Raw genomic sequence first — 19,879 nt, 5'->3', positions numbered from 1 at the left:
GAGACAAACAGTAGAAATACTGCTTGGCATGAACAAATCTTGCACATTTTACTGGCCGTGTCCTGATGTAAAGTGAGCTGCAAGTGTGTGCAGGGGAGAAAGGGAAGGAAGGTGCTGGAGGGTTCACAGTGAAGAGAAGGAGATACTTTCCACTAAAGAAGTGCACTGAGGTGATCTGTACATCTAAGGTGATGCAAGTTTGCTTTTTGGCACATTCTCCATTTGCCTCCATGATGATGTGGTCAGTCTCACTAAGCCAATAGTCCTTCCTCTGGGCCAGCTTTCTGCAATGCTGCTTGAAGTGTCTCAATCAGGTTTCAGAGGAATCTTTCTCTTCAGCTGTTGCAAATTGTTTGTATCACAATACAGTCTCAGTCCTGCTGCTGTAGCTGGGATTGGGCACACAAAAGAAGAGAGGGGCACTTGAGCCAGAGCAGTTGGTGCCTGTGTGCTACAGCAGAGAGCCCAGAATCTTTAATCCAATGTCAACCACTCTGCCTGGTCAGCACCTGGAGAGTTTCTTGCATTTTAATTTTCCAGGTCACAGCCCCAGTAAGCTTGGGCAGGGTATTCTCTAAGTCAAGACAGGCATTCTCTATCATGCTTTTTCTAATTGTAAGGCTTCAATCTCTCAGGCTGCTGTGGAAGTGCACAGACAACCCTTGTCTCTGGTCTTCTAGTGCTGGGAGAGCACTGCCCTGAGCCAGCCTGGTAGTAAACTCTGTCATGGGATATTCTCCAGGCAATGAAGCCTTCCTTTGTGGAAAGGGAACCACATAAAGACCTTTTTCTTCTTCAGGCCCTGTGGGCTGATGCTATCCTGATGCCTGTGGTACCTTTGCATTGCAGCAAGCTGGGAACCTGCATTCTCCAGCCCTCACAAACCATCCTGCAGAGCTGTGTGTTTGAACTTTGCTCGTATTCACCCCTGACACCCGTGGAGCTGTGAAATCAGAGTTCATGCTGATCTAGGGTGAGGGTAATGCTCAGATTCACAACATTTGTTGTGGGAACAGTGGATTTTCAAGGGAGAGCTGAATGAGCAGGAGGAGGCACATGGACATAAGGATCCACTTTCATGTGTGGAAGGAGAAGGAACCACTAGAGATGAAAGCAGCCTCAGGTGTCTCATCTTCTTTGAAGGATTAACTCAGACCCTCCCCTGTGACACCATAGCTGAAGGTCTAGGGTCTGTGAAGGGTGCAAACATTTATCAGTTTGTCTGTGCTACAGGCCAGCCAAAGGTAACTCAGCCTAGGCCTGGAGTCTTTCTGACTGGGTTATTATGGGATGATGAATTGAAAATAAAGCAGAGTCTTTCCTCTTCAGCTTGTTGGTTTCTGGATATGAGTCTGTATCTCCACCCTGTTTTGTAGTGCCTTGCTGCTTCCTTCACAGGTTGGGTCCCTTCCTGCTCCCATGGAGCCTGTCTCATAGGGAAATCATGGACTTCAGTGGCATCAGATTTTCTGCTCTCACCAGAATACCCTGAGGGCAGCAGGAGATGAGGTATGGCAAAGTTTTCCTAGCAGCTGCTCAACACTGCTTCCCTTCCACAGCAAACAGCCCACTAGTATCTTCAGGCCAGAATCATCCCCACGTGAAATCTTTTGGTGATGGAGTGCAAAAAAGAGCTCTGAATCCCTGCCTAAGCCCTTTCTGCTCCTGAAGCACAACTGCATTCAGTGGAAAAGAGCCAGAGAGCAAGATTTTTTTTATTGCAAACATGTCTGGCCAAGAAACAGGCGTTTAAAAAAGATTCAGTAGTGGTCCCAGTGTAAAAACTGTTAATTCCATTTCATTTTCTAACAGCCTGATTTGCTTGAATCAGTTCACTTTCATACCTTTGCTTTGGATGTTACCCTCATGTGGTTTTGGTCTGGGATGTTGAGATGCTCTGGACAGTCACAGATTAAATACTGGCCTTCATATTCAGCATTTCTAAAACTCCAGAATGCCAGGTACCACCAATGGTTTACCCTTTTCAATTCTGTACATCAAGGTGGGAGCTCAGCAGGTCTCCCACTGACAGAGTTGAGCTCAGCTATCAAGAGCTGAGGGCTGTGCAGGCAGGGCAGCTTCACACTTGCTCCACTCAGTGCTTCATTAATTAGTCTTAATGATTACATCAAGGTGAATGTAAATTAAAACCCCAGATACAGACACTGCCATAGTATGGCTAAGCCTGAACTGCCACAGTGTGGCAGCCTGTAAAATGGTGGCATTTCACCTCTTAAGCTCTCTGTTTTGATGTCTCTTGGCAGGAACAAAAATTGGTATAATTCCTGCTCCCAAGTAGCTGGGGAGAAAATGGAGAATGTAAAAATCTAGTATGTTGGCAAGTGCTTTTCATATTAAAACAAAGATAAACAGCCTGGAGAATGTTTTTTCTATGCCTCACCCACTTCTAGACATTTTGCAAGCTGAAAACAGAGGCACGGTAATGTGTGGCTGTTCCAATGAAGAGTCACTGTTGAATGACTATTTTTGGAGAAGATAAATTTGTTGCACATGCCCATCTTGCTGTGGTGGTTTTATTGTCAGACTGTGCCTTTAAAGTGTACTGTACCATAGTCATGTATGGATGTTCCTGCAGGGGAAGGGATCTCTCACCTCTGCTGAGATTCTCTGGTGCAGGGGATTGGGCATGGTCATGTATTGTGAAATCTGGTGTTTGTGTGTGACAGCTTGCCCACTCCTCTGGGTGAAGAACTTTATTCTCTGGTGCCAGGAAGGACTGGAAACCATTCTGTGCTGTTTGGATAGATAGGGTGGATCTTGGCTTTCTCAGTCCTGAGAGCAGACTGAATTCAGCATCTTGAGCAGATAAAATTCTGCAGACAGGTGGGTCATCTTTGCTTGTGTTCAGTCAAATGGGATGTTCCCTATGGAGGAACATGGTTGGTGTTTAAGAGCAAGCCAGACAGGATTGGATTTGACCGGGATTGTCCTGAAAAGTTCTGGATCCCACTGGTGTTTCTGCAGGAAGCTGTGGCGTGTTCTGTTTACAAGCTGTGTTCAGGTAGGGCTTGATACATTCGAGCTAGTCCTGCTACTCCTGTTGGAAGTGATTTAAATTGCAGTTCACAAAACAAAAAGGGGGCTGGGAGTGACACTGGGGGTCCATGGGAGGCACAGCTACTGCTGAGCTGCTGCCCAGCCTGAGCTGCTCTTTGCCTCAGCTTCCCCTCTGCCAAAGCTGGAGGAGCAATGCTGTGGGAAGAATCACAGCTCAGGTAGGATTGCAGAGCACAGGTATGAGCAAAATCAGCTCCTGTTGTTTCCCTTTGGCAAAACCCTCTTCCAGGGTGGGATCTCCTTGCAGTCATTCCTGTCCTTTCTGAGAGAGGCAGGATTTGGGAACCTGATGCCTACTATTAATCTGAGAGTGCTTCTGTTGTCAACTGCTTATGTGTAAACAACTGGGTCTTTGTCTTTGCTTTGAATTTTATATCACACACCTCTCCAGAGTAGGAGAGCACTACATTCAGTTGTACTAGCTCCTGGAGGTGGATTATATCCCACTTGATTGTTTACAACAGTTGTGAAGATTCAACACAATTTAAATGAGGTATAGCAGTAGTATATTAAGAAATGTATCTATTAAATGCAGTCTTTAATAGTTGATTGGTATTTAATTGACATGTGTTAATAGTCCTGTTAGAGCTCAGTTAAATCCACAGTTGAAGCACTAATTTTGAATAGGGAAATCGTGATTTGAGGTTAAAATATGTGCTAAAAATACAGCAGTTTTTAATATAAAAACTTTATTACTAAATAAAGTGTGAAGTGTATTAATAAAGTCGTATACTGACTTTAGCAAGTGTTTACACTTAGTAGATATTTTAAAAACAGATTAAAATGACATAAAATAGACATTCTGTCAATTGTTGCTGGAAGATTCATAAGGACTTACCTGTGGATGTAATTTGTCTCCTCTTAGGAAAGATTCAGACTTCATCATTTTACAGGCAAGTTTTTTTTTAAAAAGTGTGTTATTTAACATGAAGGTGGGCATTCTTGTCCAGGAAGTTGGTCCTGGGGATCAGCAGTTTGGCAACTGAGCTTCTCCAAGTTACTGCCATCCACAAAGGTTTCACTGCAGCACCTCAGCCCACTGTTATTGCAGCCACAGGAGGTACCTTGCAGGTCTGAGTACAGGATGAATGAATCCCTGTTTCTGAAGGACATGGTGAAGGACAAAGTATTTCCTGGGTTGAGAAGATTCCAGGGCACGACACGGTGTTTGGTGCCTTGCCTGATCCCACAGGTTCAGTTTTCAGGGGATATCTTGCACCTGAGCCGAGAGGGATCCTCAGGACAGCAGAATTCTCTTTGAATGAGCTGCATTGCTGTAAGTCCGTGCCCTGCCCTGAGCGGGATTGCAGGACAGGAGTGGGAACTATTCTAACCCCTCACAGCAGCTACCTGCAAATGGGGTAAGCTAGGGCACAGAGTCTGTCAGTCCTTACCCTGCAGGAGGCAGCACGTGAGAGCTGCAGCGCTGTGGGAAGGCCTCTGTGCCAGCCTCACTGTGTCACTTGTCCCAGGCTGTTACTGTCCTGATCCCACGTGAGCCCTGGGCACTTCCACTGCTCAGCAGCTTGAATCGCTCCCAGGCAGCACCTGTGTGTCCTCCCTGCTCTGTCTTTGCCTGGATGTCAGCGCTGCCCAGCTGAGCAGTGGGGACCCTGGGCTGCTGGCAGGCTGCCTGCCTGTTCCCATCGCTACTGTTGGTAGGTGGTTCCTGTCTAATGAAGCTCCTTGCCAAGGGCGGCTGTTGACGTGCTCCAGCATCGCCAGATGGTCCCCTTACCTCTTCTTCCCTCCACTCCCTTGGAAACATTAATGATCCCTAAACCTCTCTGATGGAGGGGCTCCTTTTTGTGACAACCTCATTACGTGGTTATCAGAAGCTGCTGCTATCCAGGTTGTCAGGACAACCAGCTTGATTCAGAGCCGCTGGGAAAGGTCTGAACCTCAGGCAAATAACTATGCCCAGCTCCCAGCAGATGCTCACCCACAGCCAATGGCTGGGCAGCCATGACATCATGGGCCAAGCTGGCCTCCAAATTTAATTGTCAGCTTTCAGTGTCCCTCCGTGTCCCCTCCCCCCAGTGCTCTCCACTCCAGCCCCTGGCACAGTGAATCAGGTGCTGCTGTTGTGCCACTCCAGACCCCCCTGGAGCTGCCTGGTCTCTGCAGGGCAGGCAGAGGGGCTCTCTCAGTCCCCCGTGTATGTAATGCAGCCTTGGGGAGGAGTGGGACCATGGGGCCAGGTGCTGGTGCCTCAGCAGCCTGGCATGGGGGAAGACTGCAGGGGACTGGAATACCCACAGCTCTTAGGGGACAGAATAGATTGCTTCTTATTGGGGTTTTGTTGATGGGGATGGATTGACGGTTGGAGTTAATTTTATCTGTAAAATGAGCTCTCTGGCACCTACCATTGAGTGTGAGGGGCTGTTGGGATCCTTAATGGGATAACCTCTTCTCATCAAAACCTACTGACACCCCATCAGCAGTCACACTTACTGCTCAGACTGTCATGTTTGCCAGCAAGGTGTGATAAATGTGGCAGGACCAATTCTGGTGTAGATGAAGGCTGTGTTCAGGATTTGGGCAGGCCCTGGGATCTTGGAGGCTGGACCTCATGGGTGGGTGTGTGCACTCTCAAAGCATTTCCAGCTCACTGGGACATGCATGTGACAGTCACAGGGAGCTGATGTCTAGCAGGGACTGGCCTGCTTTCCTGTGCCCTGTGAAGACAAAGCCGTCACCATGTCCATGTCTAGGCCAGGTCACTCAGCCACCCTCTGCAGGTCAGGCACAGCCCAGACCATCCCAGGTGGACCCATGGAGCAAGTCCAGCTTGCACTGCCGAGCCCGGCACCCTGGGACTGTGTAGGTACCTTGACCATGCAGTCATTATTTTTTTTCTTTTTTCCCCTCTCCCAGCAATGTGCTTGAGCAATGTGCCCATTTTCAGCACATGCGGCTGCTTATAGAGTGCAGCAGAGCCCTCCAGCTCCAACAGGGTCAGCCTCATTACAGCTGGCATGAGTAGCAGGGGAGCTCTGCGGTTTGGGCACTTTCCCCTTTGTGGCCTTTAGCTGCCACTCTTTGTCTCCTTTGCCAGGAAGGCATGGGACAGGCATGCAAAGTCAGTTTTCTATCAGGTATGGGACAGCTGACTTCCATTTAACAGCTTGAAGAAAGCTGGAGAACCCCGGAAGGCTGAAATGCACAGCTTCAAGGGCTTTGCGGTCTCCAAAGGCCAACCTGAAAGGCACAGACATTTAAAAACCCTCTGTAAGTTCAGGCAAACCTCCACTGTGCACAGTCAATGCTTGCAAAGTTTCTTTGGCTCCCAGGAGAGTTGTAGCTTTGGACAGGACTGAGTGTAAGAGATCTGATCTGCTTTATTACTGCATGCAGTCACAGAGTCAAGTTTCTGTTCTTTCACAGGGGAAAGGAAACTGAAACTCTTCCTTCATCTGTTGTTGCCCAGCCTTTGGCAAAGGGCAGCCTGACCTGGGCTTGGTGCTTCAGAGAGCCGGCAGTTTTCTTATGGTGCTCCTATGAACAGTTCTGCTAAAAGTTTATTCTAAAACTAGATTTTAGTTGGACTTTTTAAAAGGAATAGAAGTGATTCACTTGCAGATTCAGTCCTAACAACTGTAATTGCCTGATTTCGTGCTCTATGTGCAGCTTTTCCTTGAGCTGCCTCCCTCTTTTGGAAGCCTGTGAGCAGGACTTACACTTCCCACGGCTTGTGGTACTCCAGGGTGTGGGGCTGGTAAATGGCCCACCAGTCTTTCCAAAGCCATTGGGAAGGATTTTTGCTCTGAAGGTGGCTGGTCCCCCATCTGCTCAGTCCTTTCCTGCTCTGGGCTGTTGTAAGCAGCAGTTTGCAGCAGCCAGTGTGGTTTGCAGGGCTGGGTGAGCCTGCAGGGACCCTGCCAGCTCCTTCAGCTGCGTTCCCTTCTCGCTGCAGGCACGGGACATTCCTCCAAAAGCTTTACATGGACTTCGACAGGAGAAGAGCCGAAGGCCAAAACCTGTATCTTCTGCTCATTAACCCCCTTGGGCTCAACAAGAGTGTGTCCTCTGCAGGAGTTACCCCACTGCTTGTCCCAGCCCTCCTGGCTGCACGCAGTGCTGTCACTGGACATGACACTGTCGCATGGACACTACATGCAGCAGAAAATAGAAGGCCTCTTCTTCCATTGTTGAGGAACAGCAGATTTTCATAATTCCTGCTTACCTCAGAAGATCCTGAAAGTCATCTATCCACAGGAGTAATTCTCTGTGGGAGTGGAAAGAACGCTGGCAATTTGCTCTATGGCTTGACTGTAATCACTGCAGAACCAGCCAGCTAAGTGACAGATTTGACTCACACTGGGGAAGAAAACCTTGGTGAGACTTCGGCTTACAGCAGGAGGGGATGGCAGTGATTCAGTCAGGGCTGCTTGTCACGTCAGTGTGCACTTGGTGACTCAGTGAGTTCTTGCTTCTGGAGAATGGTCCTTTGAACGAGCTGTAAGGCAGTGGCCTGATCACTCGTGGTCAGAGAAGATCACATGTGGTGTGCTGGGGCTGGGACAGTTTGTTATCTCCTCTTGGATACATGAGGCCTGCCTTACCTTTGGCAATAGCAACCAGCAGAAGGTAAGTCTTCATTGCTTGCCCTTGGCTGCTCCATAATGTTTTACTACACATACTCTGTGCATCTCCATCAGGAAAAAATCCCCAACAAATCAAACAAAAAAAATGGTCAAAGGTATGCCCAGTTTGGTATGTAACAGCACGGCCCTTTCCATCAGTGGCACTTGGAGCTGGTAGAGCTTCCTGGGACCGGGCACAGCCCCGAGCTCAGAGCATGGCTGATGCTCCCAGCCCCAGCACTGCTCCATGCCCAGGGCCCTGTGAGCTCTGCTGCAGAGATTGTAAATTTGGTCATGTTTATTGGCACTTTTTTTTTCCCTGGAAATATTGTAAATGTCAGACCATCCTCATCAAAGCTGGGTCTATTTCTAATTTGATGCCTGAGGAGGAGGAGCTGAACTCGTGGATTCAGAAGGAGAAGGACCACACGTTGCCTAGGGAAGCATAATTCTAAAAGAATGAAGAAGAATGGAAAACACAGACCGTGAATAAGATTTTTTTCTTCTGGTGCGTAGGGAGATGTTTGCAAGGAGTGCCCTCTTTGTGGCAGGAGTGGCCGGAGCTGATGCTCCAGCCTCACTCCCGCCGGGCTTCTCCCACGTTTGGATGCGGACAGGAGAAGCCCACAGGCTGTCACACGCGGACGTCATCCGGGGGAGCCCCGAATTTCACGGTGCATTTCCTATTCCCAGCGGACGAAGACCAGGGAGGGTGGTGATGCCTTTCAGGACCCCTTACACCGCCGGCCGGCGCATGTGGCGCCTCCCAGGTTCCCGCACCCCTCTGGGGCGCTCCCGGGCTCGGGGCTGGGAGGGCGGGCACCCCCCCGCGCCGCGCTTTCCCTGCGCGCTGCCCTGAAACACGAGATTTGCCCCCAGCCCCAGCCCCGGCCCGTGTGTCGTCACCGGCCGCCCGCCGCGCCCATTGGCTGCGCCAGCGCCGCTGCGGCGGCCCCGCGACGCGCGGGGCGGGCGGGCGCGCGCGCGGCGATTGGCGGCGCGGGGGGACGGGCCGCGCCCGGGGGGCGCTCGGCGGCGGCGGGGGACGGGCGGGGCGGCGATGAGCGACGGCGGCTCCAGGTAACCCCGGCCGGGCGGCAATGAGCGCCGCGGCTCCAGGTAACCCGGGCCGCGCAGCAATGAGCGACCGCAGTTCCAGGTAACCTCGGCCGGGGCGGGTCCAGATAACCCCGGCCGGGCCCTGCGGCCGCCGGCGAAGCGCGGTGCCCGTGGCCGCGTCTGCGGCGCTCCGTCTCCTCCCGACGATGGGAGGATGACGCCGCGGGCAGGGCCGGGGTGCGCCGGTGGCGGGGCTGTCTCTGCGTCTCCGGGGTGCCGCTGCCGTCAGTGACACGTGTGTTGCCGGGCAGTCGGTGGTGGCCGGAGCCCGGTGTCCTGCGGGAAGGATTCCCGGAGCCGCAGAGCCGCAGCTGAAGTTGTGTCAGCGCCGGCACCGGCCATTAACGCGGCCGCGGTGCGTGTGTTCCCCATCTCCCAACAATGCCGCCTCTGGGCTGCGCTTCTGCAGAGGAGTGAGAAATTCTGGGCTATAAATAACCCCGCCTTTTTTTTTTCTTTTCTTTTTTTTTTTTTCCTTTTTTTAATACTCGTTATTGGCAACGCGCATCCGATTGACCTTGGCACCTGCCAAGTTTCTCCCGAAATCCCTTCAGGGAAGGGTGGTCTCTCTCTGTGCGTGCATGGTGGTGCCTGATGCCACACTGGAGCTGGTCCCTGTGCTGGGTTGTCCCTTTGTCCCAGACTTGTACACCAGCCAGCCGAGGAAGTGCTCCAGCGCGATGTCTGGCCGCTCCAGGCTTCCCTGCTCCGCCGGGGGGGTGCACTCGGCACGAGTGGCCCCTTTTGCTGGTCACTGAGGCAGTTTGCAGATCCAGCTTTCACCGATGCCAGAAAACGGGCCTTGTTTTAAGCACAGCGAAGGGTTTAACATGGCAGGCTGAGGGAATTCAGGCAGGAGAAGCCATGGCTTCAAAGCGAGCAACATCTGAAAGAGATGGTGGGCCCGGGCTGGGAGGAGCGGAGTTGTTTGAGGCCCTGCAGCCCGAGGGGTGTCGAGGGGCTGGATTTTGCCTCTCCCCTCGCCCTTCCTTCGTTTGCGGGGTGGGCACGGCGTGTGCCAGCAGCGAACAGCCTGGGTATCTGTGTGCAGGGTTTGGCAAACCCCCGTCAAGGCTCCGTGCCGCTGATGCCCCACCTGCCCGGATCCGAGCCGGCGCCGGGGCTGCCCGAGAGGGGACGCTGCTTTCTCTTGTTTTGCTGGGCACGGTCGGGGATGCCTGCACGGGGAGCCTGAGGCTGGAGATCAGCAGGGGCTTTGCTGAGCGACTCTGGGGCTGACATGGAGCGCCTCGGAGCGAGGAGGAGGGGGAAGAGGACGGGCTGTCGGGAGGGCCGGAGCCAGGCTGCTGCCTGCCTGCCCGAGCGGGACACAGCGGTGATGAGTCCGGCTCTCCTGGCTCCTCTCGGGTGGATCCACCTTCTCTGTGGCTGGCAGGCGGGGAGGAGGGGAGGTGGACGCTGTGCCGGGGGAAGTGGAAGTGTGGCACATGGCTGCAGAGGAGCCTCGGCCTTCCAGTCACAGGGTACCCAACGATGTGAGCAGAATGTGGGGTAAATCAGGGGTCAGGGGTAATGGGTTGTAGGTCGGGGACATGGACAGGTGTGTTGTTCGAGGCCCGGCAGTGAAGGTTGCCATGGCAGGTCATGCATGGAGGGGAAGGGTTGCCCTGAGCCGGTGTTCTGCGGTGTGCATGGGCTGGTGAGGGAGGGTGACGCTTGTGGCTGTGTGGAGCTGCATGGGTGGGTGCTGCATTCCCTGAGTTGGAACTGGGCACAGGAGCTGGTGGCAGGCACGGTATTGGGGCTGGGGGCTGGCTGGCTTTGTAGGTGGGGGGCTGCAAGCAGCTGCCTCTGGGCTGCACAGGAGGTTGTACTCTGAAGCAAGATGTGCATGGATGGCATTTCTTCACTGAGTGACTCTGTATAACTAAAAGTAAGTCTCAGGAGCTCCTGTTACAGGATTAAGTTTCAGGCCTCACGGGCCACTACTTGCAGCAGCAACAGTTTGAGAACAGCTGTGGTAGCAGTGCTGCAGGAGGCAATAGCCAGGGTGAGCCGCTTTGGTTGTCACAGACCATGGGCTTGGGTGTCATTCACCTCAGGGCTCTAACACAAGTGTGCTGACTTTTTGTAGGGACTGATGGGGGCCTTGTGCTTTCTAAGCTAACAGGCCCAGTGAGACTGTAGGAGGGTTTCCCAGAAGTTGGAGAGCATTTTACTGCTCAGTACAGGGAAGAGAACTTTACCTTTCCAGGCCGACTGTTGACAGGGCAATTCCTCTGTAAGGATCTGACCAAAACTCAGAAAATGTGTGGAAGCTGGAGTCTAGATTGTCTTGTGTGTCTTGAGCTGACTCACAAAGACTAGAAAAACAAAATTGGGCACAAGAGGTTGTCTTCCTCCAGCCCCCTGTATTTCTTTGCAAGTTTTGTACATACAATTCCAGAGATAGATCAGACACATTCAGCTCTGCAACATGTTATTGGCCGTAGCAAATCCAGCTCTTGTGTTAGCCATCTCTTAGCATTTGCTCCTAGAGGAGAGCTAGATTGTGGGGATAGTCCCATTTTCAGTTCCTGTTCCCTTTGCCTGAAGCTTTCTTCTCTTTTTCTTTTAATACTTTAATTGTGACTGTGGATCCAAGCGTCCCTGGAGCTGCCTGTGTTCTGGGATCAAAACCAGCTGGGAATCTGAAGGTCTTTCAGATCTGCCTGCAGCTCCTCCTTCATTTTAGCCATGCCTGCACAGAACCGGTCGCAGGGGAGATGTTGCCAGATTTGGCTTCCGCTGCTGCTCTGGTTGGACTCCCTGTGACTTTGGGACATTAACAATGCTGTCACTTTGTGCTTCTCTGGTTTGAGTACTGATTTCTGTTCTTGCTGTGCTGCACAGTGGGCAGGCAGAAGCTCGCTGTGACCTTCCTCTTTCATTACCATCCTTAGCTCATGCCAAAGGTGCTTGAAGCTTTTCTCCAATAACTTAATGGGGAGGAAGGGCAGTGGTAGAAAGGAGAGAGAACGTGAATTTCACCTGCAGAAATAAACTTTTTCATTCACTAGTGCTATTTTGTATTTAGCTAGCATTTTCTCCCTGTAGCTCTATTTTGCCTTTTACCTTTCAGACACAAATAGTTGAGCTTGTGGATCTTCCCTTATGTTGGCCTTGATTTTCCTGTTACTCAGAAGAATGGCATAGGCCGAGTGGTAATTAGTAGGTTTCACTGGGCCAGGGTCAGCGCAGGTGGAGACACTGGTGTGAATTTCTTCTCTCGGACCTGCTGTCGCTGGTTGTCTCCTGCTCCTAGCAGTAATTTTATAGTAGAAAAATATGATAAAATTGTGTGGTTTGCTAGTGGGTAGTCTCAGTGCTTGGAGTTCTGCAGATTATCTCCAGGTGAGCATTAGCAGCTGTGGCTTGTATGCAGTGAACAGCAAGTGTGTCACTGTGCTTTGTTGGAGATTGCCAAGGGATTCTCATTTTGCCTGTTCAGTTGCACTGCTCCAGCTCAGCTCTGACAGTACAGTGTTTGAGTTGGCTTCCTGGGCTTTCTGAGACAGGGAATCGGGCTGCGAGGTGGCGCTCACTGCCTCAGGTGGTGTGGGATGTGGCAGGCTGGGTGCACCTTGCTCTGGGCAAGCTCCATGGCATCCGCCTTGGCAGTGCTGCTGATAGGCATCCAGGGAGCCTGTGATGTTGTTGCTGCAGTCTCATGTCCCTCTTTTCTGGAGCTCTTGATCCCAGGAAGCCCTGGGCAGGGGACAGACAGGCCTACAAGCACTCCAGGTTGTTGGCTTCTGGGTTGGGAGGGTCTTTGTGTCAGCATATGGCACCAGCCCTTCCTGCAAGTCTGGCTCTTGAGCACTGGGCTAGGTGCACCTCCAGCTACTCTGATGTCCTGTCTTGTATCATTCCTTCCAGAGGCAGACTTGGAAATCGTGTCCCTCTTTAAGAGGGGCATATCCTGCTCAGTTAGGAAACCTCTGCTATGAATGTTGCTTTGTTTTGCTCTAAAGGCTTACCATTATGGCTGTGTGCATAAGTGTTCAAGGGTAGAATTGTGTTGTTATATATTCAGCATGCTCATTTCCCAACATTAGTTTTATTGTCAGTTTCTTATCTGGTAGTGTACCAACAGATGGGATTGAGTCTTGAGTGATGGAGAGCGAAGCTTGTCTCTGCCCTGGAGTCTGTGCTGCCAGTTCCACAGCTGGAAGAGTATTCAGTGCCTCCACATGCTGGGTTTGGGGCTTGGTGTGGTGCTCTGATACAGCACTGTAAGGGTCAGAGTTGGGGAATGGCAGAGGTAAGGTTGGATACGCATCCTTTGCTCTGCTCTGGTCATATGAGCTGTCTTATTGCCATCAGAAGCAGATTAAGGCAGTTTGGATCCAAAACATACTCAAGGAATCTTTGGGTAATTTCATGTTTGTTTATTGTCCCGGTGGCAAAAGTGTGCTTTCTCAGGGAGTGGAAACAAACATTTGGGTGTGACCCTTTGACTTCTGAAAGTGACACCTGGCACATGGACCACTGAGCTCTGTGCTGTGGTCCAGCTTGCTGCTCATGCATGTGCTTTGCCACAATTCAAGGTTCTGCAATGTCATTTTTGTCCAGCCATAGATGCCCATAAGCCTGAAACAAACTGCCATTTCAACATTGCACTACAGCATAGACTCCAGAGCCAAACCATTCTCATTTCCTCTCTAATCCTCAAGTGTTGAAAATTCTCTGGCACCTTAGCAGGCTCAGTGTTGCTCTGCAGGGTGTATGCACAGTTCGCTGCATGTAAACATTTCTTGCCATGTCACCTGGGTGCACTCATTTCTCCAGACAGTGTTGTTGAAGGGGCAGCAGCTGTACCTCCCCCCACCCTCTGTCCATTTGCTGGCATCAAAAAATCAGTTTCCCTATTTAGAAAGGGCACTGGAAAGTACTTCTCTGTGTCTCTAGAGGGGAGTGAAAGGCCTTATGTTTTCCATTTTCTGTCTGCTCCTTCTCTATTCCCTATTGTGAAGGAGAAAATCCTCCAGATCAGAAATTTTCTAGGCGCTTCCCTGCAGAGAGTCTTGATTCAACCTGCAGTGCCCAGATGCCAGCTCATATTTATCAGGTGCATCCAGCCACTCCCCAGATGAACCACAGGGCTGCTGGTGCATGGTAAACCTGAGAGAGAAAAACTGATAGCACGCAATTAAAATCCTGGGCATTTGCTAAAGCTGTTTTTAATGTCTCCTCCCCCCACAGGCAGAAGATTGTGGACTTGGATTTGGGTTGCTCTTGATGTGTCACCAGAAAAGCTGTCATATGTGTGTTTGCAGAAATGGAGGCTTGGGAAAGGCTTTTAATTGTGATTCCACTCTGCATAACACAGATTGTCAGGCTTTAAGCTCAGGTTTGTTTGTATCAGGGACAGACATTGATACCACAGCTCCTATTGGTGCATGAATATTTTAACAGCTGAAACAGTGCCTGCTCCAGAAAAGAGCTGCTTACATCCACGTTTGATCTCTTTAGCAAGCCTAGGCAGCTCAGGGTGGCATTTCCTACAGATGTGGGATACATCAGCTGTGCTGTGCTCTGACTCTTTCTTCATTTCAGAGAATTCAAGCTGGGAAGAAGGGAGATTTCTAGCAAAAAACTAAAACAGACAGAATTTACTCCTTGATTTGTTTATTTTTGAGGAGGGTGCCTTGCATTTTGTAGGATGCATGGACCAGAGAGGTGGGGTAATATTTGGAAGTATCTGGAGTGGCAGTCTGTGGGGATAGTCTTCTCCTATAATTTCTGCCCCATGGCCAGTGCTACAACGTCTCTCCATACTCTTCTTCTCTCTCCACTTCTTCTTGCACTAGGGGAATGCAGAATCCCCCTTTTTTAGGGGGCACTAATGAATAATGGTTAGCATTTCAGAAGGAATAAGATGAGAGTGGAGTCTTGTTCTTTTCTGCAGTGTATTGACAGTTCACACACAGAGGTTGTGTCCTGGACTGTTCTTGAAATCTATTGTGGTACTGAAATGCTGGAACCTCTGCTCTCCTTTTGTGTTTCTGAAGTAAATTGTCCACAAAGCATCTCTAATTAGGGGACACTTCTATGCCATAACTTGTAATATGAACAGAGCTTTTGAACAGCCTCATCTTCAGGACATGCTCTGTCTTCTCCCATGGTCTGTGGAGTGCTCTGGACACTCAAGGTGAATGCCAGTGTTCTTCATGTAGTAAGGAAAAGCAATAAGAACCTGGTTACAAGGTAGTTTTCCAGTTCTAAGTCCTTGGTTTGGTAAGCTCTCTTTCCTCTCCATTAGGGAACACAGCAGGATGAAGTTCCCAGGCCCACACATGGCACAGGAGGTCCTGGTACCTGATTCTTGAGTTCTTTTTGAGCTGCATTTCATGTTTGCATTGCTGATCTCAGCAGAATGGCAGAGCCTGCCCTCATGGGTATACCTGGACGTGACTCTGTTTCAGGATTGCATCTATCCTGACTGTAATTGCTTGTGTACTGAAACAGGAATCACACAGAGCTGCCAATGTACCCACAAGAGTCTGGTAAACATAATCCCAAAATCAGCCCATAATAGGACTGGCTTTTGGGCAAGGAGAGGAAAAAGTTGTGCTCTTGCATGATCCAGCAGCCTCCAAGCACAAGTTCTCATCAGACTGATGGCTTTGGTTGGTGGGGTCATTAGGCAGAAGACACCTTGCCCTGGTCTGCCCTGCTGTGCTGGTGGGGCATTGTGTTGTCGTCCATGGAGCTGGCTGTGTCTGACTCCTGATCCCCCTTGCCATGGAAGGGGCAGCTCAGGCTCCCTTCTGTGCTCACTGGAATTTTGAATGTTGGTGCCAGAAGGCAGTGAGCAGTAGGTGCATGCATCAAGTATTATTCTGCACTCTGAGGATCTCAAAGCATATTTTCTGTGAAAACTGTTTTAAAGATCTACAATAAATGCCTAAAAGTCAGGCCTGGAAAACAAGCAGAGATGTTTAAGGCAGGGTCTATCTAGATGCTCCAGGGGGGCTGGGTGCCAGGTTGACTCATGTCAAACACACTGGAAACAAAAGGATGAAGTCAGATGCCCAAGGTCATCAGTAGGGTGCTGTCAGAGCAATGAAAGATAGCAGTTAGAAGTAAACATGATTGAAGTTTTGTGTCCTGAGCTCACTGTGGAGAATAGTGGTGTTGGTGTGGCTGGGCACCTTGAAAACCTAGGCTAGTAGGTGCCTAAATAGGACCATGGCAACTAATAAGAACAATTTCTATCTAGCCGTGCCAGGGAGAGAAGAGCCCTGGCACCCCTGGGGCCACAAGGCTCATTTCAGACACACAAAGTGGAGGAGGGACATGCTGGATGGAGGATTGCTACTTGTGATAAGTTAGGTGTTAAATGCATCTGACACAGGAAGCTTGTGAAAAGGTCTGGATTCAGGATGTGCTTGTGCTTAGCAGAAATGTTCTGTTCTGTTCTTTCTGAGAGCAGAAAGACAAGGCCCCCAGCCCCTGCTCAGCTCTTGCAGGCTGGTGCCAAGCCAAGTGTTGTCAGGTAGCCATTGCACTCTGCCCAGGTGGCCTGGGAATGCTGTGAGGTCTGGAGTGGAAGATGTGGGGATCCCTGGGCACTGGGGGTTTAAAGGTGCCTTAGACCCTTTGCTTTGCCTTGTGCTTGTCAGTGTTTGGGAGAGGTTTGAGAGAATACATACCATATGCAAATGGATTTTGAGTTGTGTGTTTTGTCTGAATTTAGAAAAGGAGTGATTTGAAGAAAGAATCCTCCAGGAAATGCTGCTTTTGCAAGCACAGGCCTCTTGACTGTGATTTGTGGGGGAGGAAGGAGTGGGAATGAGGGGGAGGTTCACTGAGGTTTTCTTCTTTTCTTGTTGCGTTCTGGGAAAACTCCAGCCAAGGCCCACATACAGTGGGATGAATCAGCCTCCCTTTTGCCATAAGTAATTGGCAGCTCTAGCTGCAATGCAGGTTTGATGTATGCCTAATACACTTTTCCTTAGTTAATTGAGAAGATACACTGCAGTAGATGTATGATGTTGAGTTGGCCTTTGTATGGAGTCTTTGAGCTAGTAGGGAGATACTGCAGGCTGCTCCTTGAGAGGTTGGAATTTGATGCAAATTATATTCCATGCTCTAGTCTGAAGGCTGTCATTGCTGTTCATCTGCTATAAAAAATACATTTCCTGTCTCATACACGTGTAGAGAGCACTGTAAGTTGGCACATGGCACTGTTACTCAGTGCAGGGTTTCCTTGGAAGAGTCTGATTTTATAACAACTTCAACAGAATATTCATGCTCTTAGATGAGTGGCTGTTCCTGTGCTGACAAATGAAGCATTTTGGCCTTCTCATATTCCTGTAACAAAATGAAAATCACTTGTTTTCTAAAGCATCTGGTGCCAATTCAGACTCAGAGCTTTCTGTGTCTGCTCTAGGATTTCCACTGGGCTCGGAAAACTTACCAGACAAGCTCAGCATTCACCACTGCAAGAATCTGGAGTAACTGGAGGGCTTTCTTGTCCTGGAAACAGGACATGGAGCAGTTGCCCTTGGCAGGCTAAGACTTGCCAAATGCCTTGTATTTCCTGTTGGAAGTCTATTTTTCCATAAAAGGACTATATTACTTTCACACCTGTAGTATCTGTTGGTAAATATTGGCTTTGTGCAATATTTCACTTCATGCACTTCAGCAGAATATCAGCAGTGCAGTGAAATAAGTGTGCTGTACTGGGGCAGTAGCATCAGTGTTCTTTTACTGTTTTCAGTGGTAAATACTGTACCTATTATTTTCAAAGCATTTGAAAATTCATTAGAAATAAGTCCCTTTGAGGAACCTGTAGTCACAAATGTGATTATCTCAGCCTTGGAGTTTTAGTCATGGCCAAAGCTTCACTAAATGTTATCTAAAAAGAAAGAATAATGGACTCGAATTATTCTTTCATGGGATTGCTTCATATGCAGGCAGCGTATGGCCTTCCTCCCTCCAGTTGTTCTGAGGTGGAAGAAAACAAGTACAAATGTAAAGTCTTAATAAGGAGCAGCTGAAATAGTTGGCTGTGTAGCATTTTGCACCTGAAGTGAAACAGAAATGGCTCTTTTTGCCATGTACCTTTGTAGGGTACAGAAAGAACTCTGGATGTCTGAAGATACAAACCGGTAGAAAGCAGCACACTCCTTTCCATGCATCCTTGGCAGAGGAGCACTGCTACTTGTTTGATCCAATGTGTTACATGTGACTGCAGAGGGGTTATCCCGAGGCCACTTGGGCTGTGCTCCTTCTCTCTCCAGTTCACCAGACAAGTGTTTCATGTTTTCTTAAGAATACCTTTAAATGGACATTATTTTACCCCATTTTGAAAAGGAACTGGTATTTTTACAGCTCAGGCTGATATATAACTAACCTTTTTCTTTCCTGAACAAGGTCATTACATCATGATGCAGTAATCCTGTCTGTGGGATAAACCATCCTCTCTCTGTGTCTCTGTCTGCTGCTTTTATCTATGTTTGTGTGCACGGTGGGGAGGAGGCATGAGGGGAGAGAAAAAGTTTTGATTCTGGCCAGTTCAACTGTGTTTAGGGAGAATAATATGTGGGTTGTGAGATGCAAAGGGCTGTTGTCTCAGAGCTATTGCTTTGATACTTTATCCATAAAGAGAAGCTCCACAGTCTCAAGTCAGAAGAGCCCGGGGATGAAATTACACCTTTGTCAGGCTATGACAGGTTAAACTTTATGGAGATGCAGGTAGCAAATTATCCACAGACTGAATTGCAAAGGAGGGCTTTAAAATGGGGTTTAAAAACCTGCTGGGGAGATAAGGTGGATAAAAATATTTAGTTCTTCTGCCCCTCTTTTTGTCATAATACTCAAAGCAATCTGTGAAGGAAGGAGGGACAATGTTGTTATCCTGGTCTGAGCCCAGAGGAGGCTGAGGGATGGAGTAATGGCACTATGGGTGGAACAGGGAAGAGCAGGAGCCAGCAGCAGGACCCAACCATCTTGCTGCCTGTCTCATTCCCTGGCCATTAGACTAAGCTGCCTCTCTGCTTGTTGCAGTTTCTAATTTGTCTTGGATGTGTCTGTGTACTTTTTCCCAAGTCAGTTTACACCACAATATGTCATTTGTGGCTAGCCTGGGGGGTGCCCAGTGAGGTATGGTTCTATGGTTCATAACTATTTTTGATTCACTTACAAAGGGATTAGGTGACGTGGTTGCCTGGACAGCAGGGGCTGTACTTGGTGACCCAGTGGGTCTCTCCCAGTCCTGTGTAACCTGAGGTGATGCCATCTAAGCTGCAGCAAGATGCCAGTGATGTAATTTCAGACTGTCTGGCCCAAGCACAGTGAAGGCAGGGAGGCTGCACATGTGTAGGACAGGCTGAAGCATAAGACAGACAGGGTTTGATTCAAAATGAAACCAGGTAACTGAGCACAGTGGAGCAGGTGTATTGGTTGTTGACTCCCTCTTCCACCTGCTCTGAGAGGAAATAGCCCATGCTTATTTTACTGAACAGCTCTGAATCTGTTGCAGATTAAGACAAATAACTAAGTTGAGTCATCAAGTTGTAGTGTCTCAACAAACTACTTAAAAAGATGTCAGGTCCTCTCTGTGGGTGGGTGCTAAAGTGGCAGAACTATTAGAGAAACATCTAAAATCACATGAGGATTTCACTGTTAGCATCATGCCAGCTTTATGGCAGTGCTAGAGCATGTGTCTTCCAGGCTGGAGGTGACAGACACCCGTGGCTGTCAGCAGGACAGGGCTATGATGGACCCCTTGCAGGTCATGCTGGCATGGGCACAGTGCTGCACTCACATGCTTCTGCAGCTCTCAGAGCAGCAACATGCATCAGCTTGCTTGGAGTGCAGGCAGAGCTCAGATCAGGCTGTGCCCATCTGTGGAGATTTAGCTATGGCTGAGCAGTCCCTGCTCCAGTCAAAAGGGACACCAGTAATAACCACTAGATCCTCAAGATAATATTTCTGTACTTTGTACTTGTCCTTCATTTATTAAATCCCCAAATGCAACAGTCTCCTTATGGAGATTACATAGCTGACAGTGTTTGCATCCATGTGTTATCTGTGCTGACTATTGATGCAGGTAGACTCTGTGTAGTTTGGTCCAATGTCAGTGT

General features: G+C 49.5%; 1 protein-coding gene across 6 annotated transcripts in view; it reads left to right on the top strand.

Annotated features, from left to right (window-relative positions):
- Window positions 1-19,879, top strand: part of PAK3 (p21 (RAC1) activated kinase 3) — a 117,315-nt gene that overhangs the window by 46,074 nt on the left and 51,362 nt on the right. Inside the window, exon 1 of one of the 6 annotated variants that reach the window (XM_054289396.1) lies at window positions 7,644-7,668. The exons of 2 other annotated variants lie outside the window; for them this stretch is intronic. The gene's annotated coding sequence lies outside the window, so the exon portion shown is untranslated. Of the gene's footprint in view, window positions 1-7,643; window positions 7,669-8,695; window positions 8,824-19,879 lie in introns of those variants that run through there. 3 more of the 6 variants (XM_054289392.1, XM_054289395.1, XM_054289391.1) reach the window with 3 other exon arrangements.

Source organism: Melozone crissalis, unplaced genomic scaffold (genome assembly GCF_028551555.1).
Source record: "Melozone crissalis strain CALT ecotype California unplaced genomic scaffold, PUWL_Pcris_2 ptg000068l_1, whole genome shotgun sequence".
NCBI classification, from domain to species: domain Eukaryota; kingdom Metazoa; phylum Chordata; class Aves; order Passeriformes; family Passerellidae; genus Melozone; species Melozone crissalis.
Note: the sequence above shows the minus strand (reverse complement) of the source record. Positions and strands in the feature narration are given on the sequence as shown.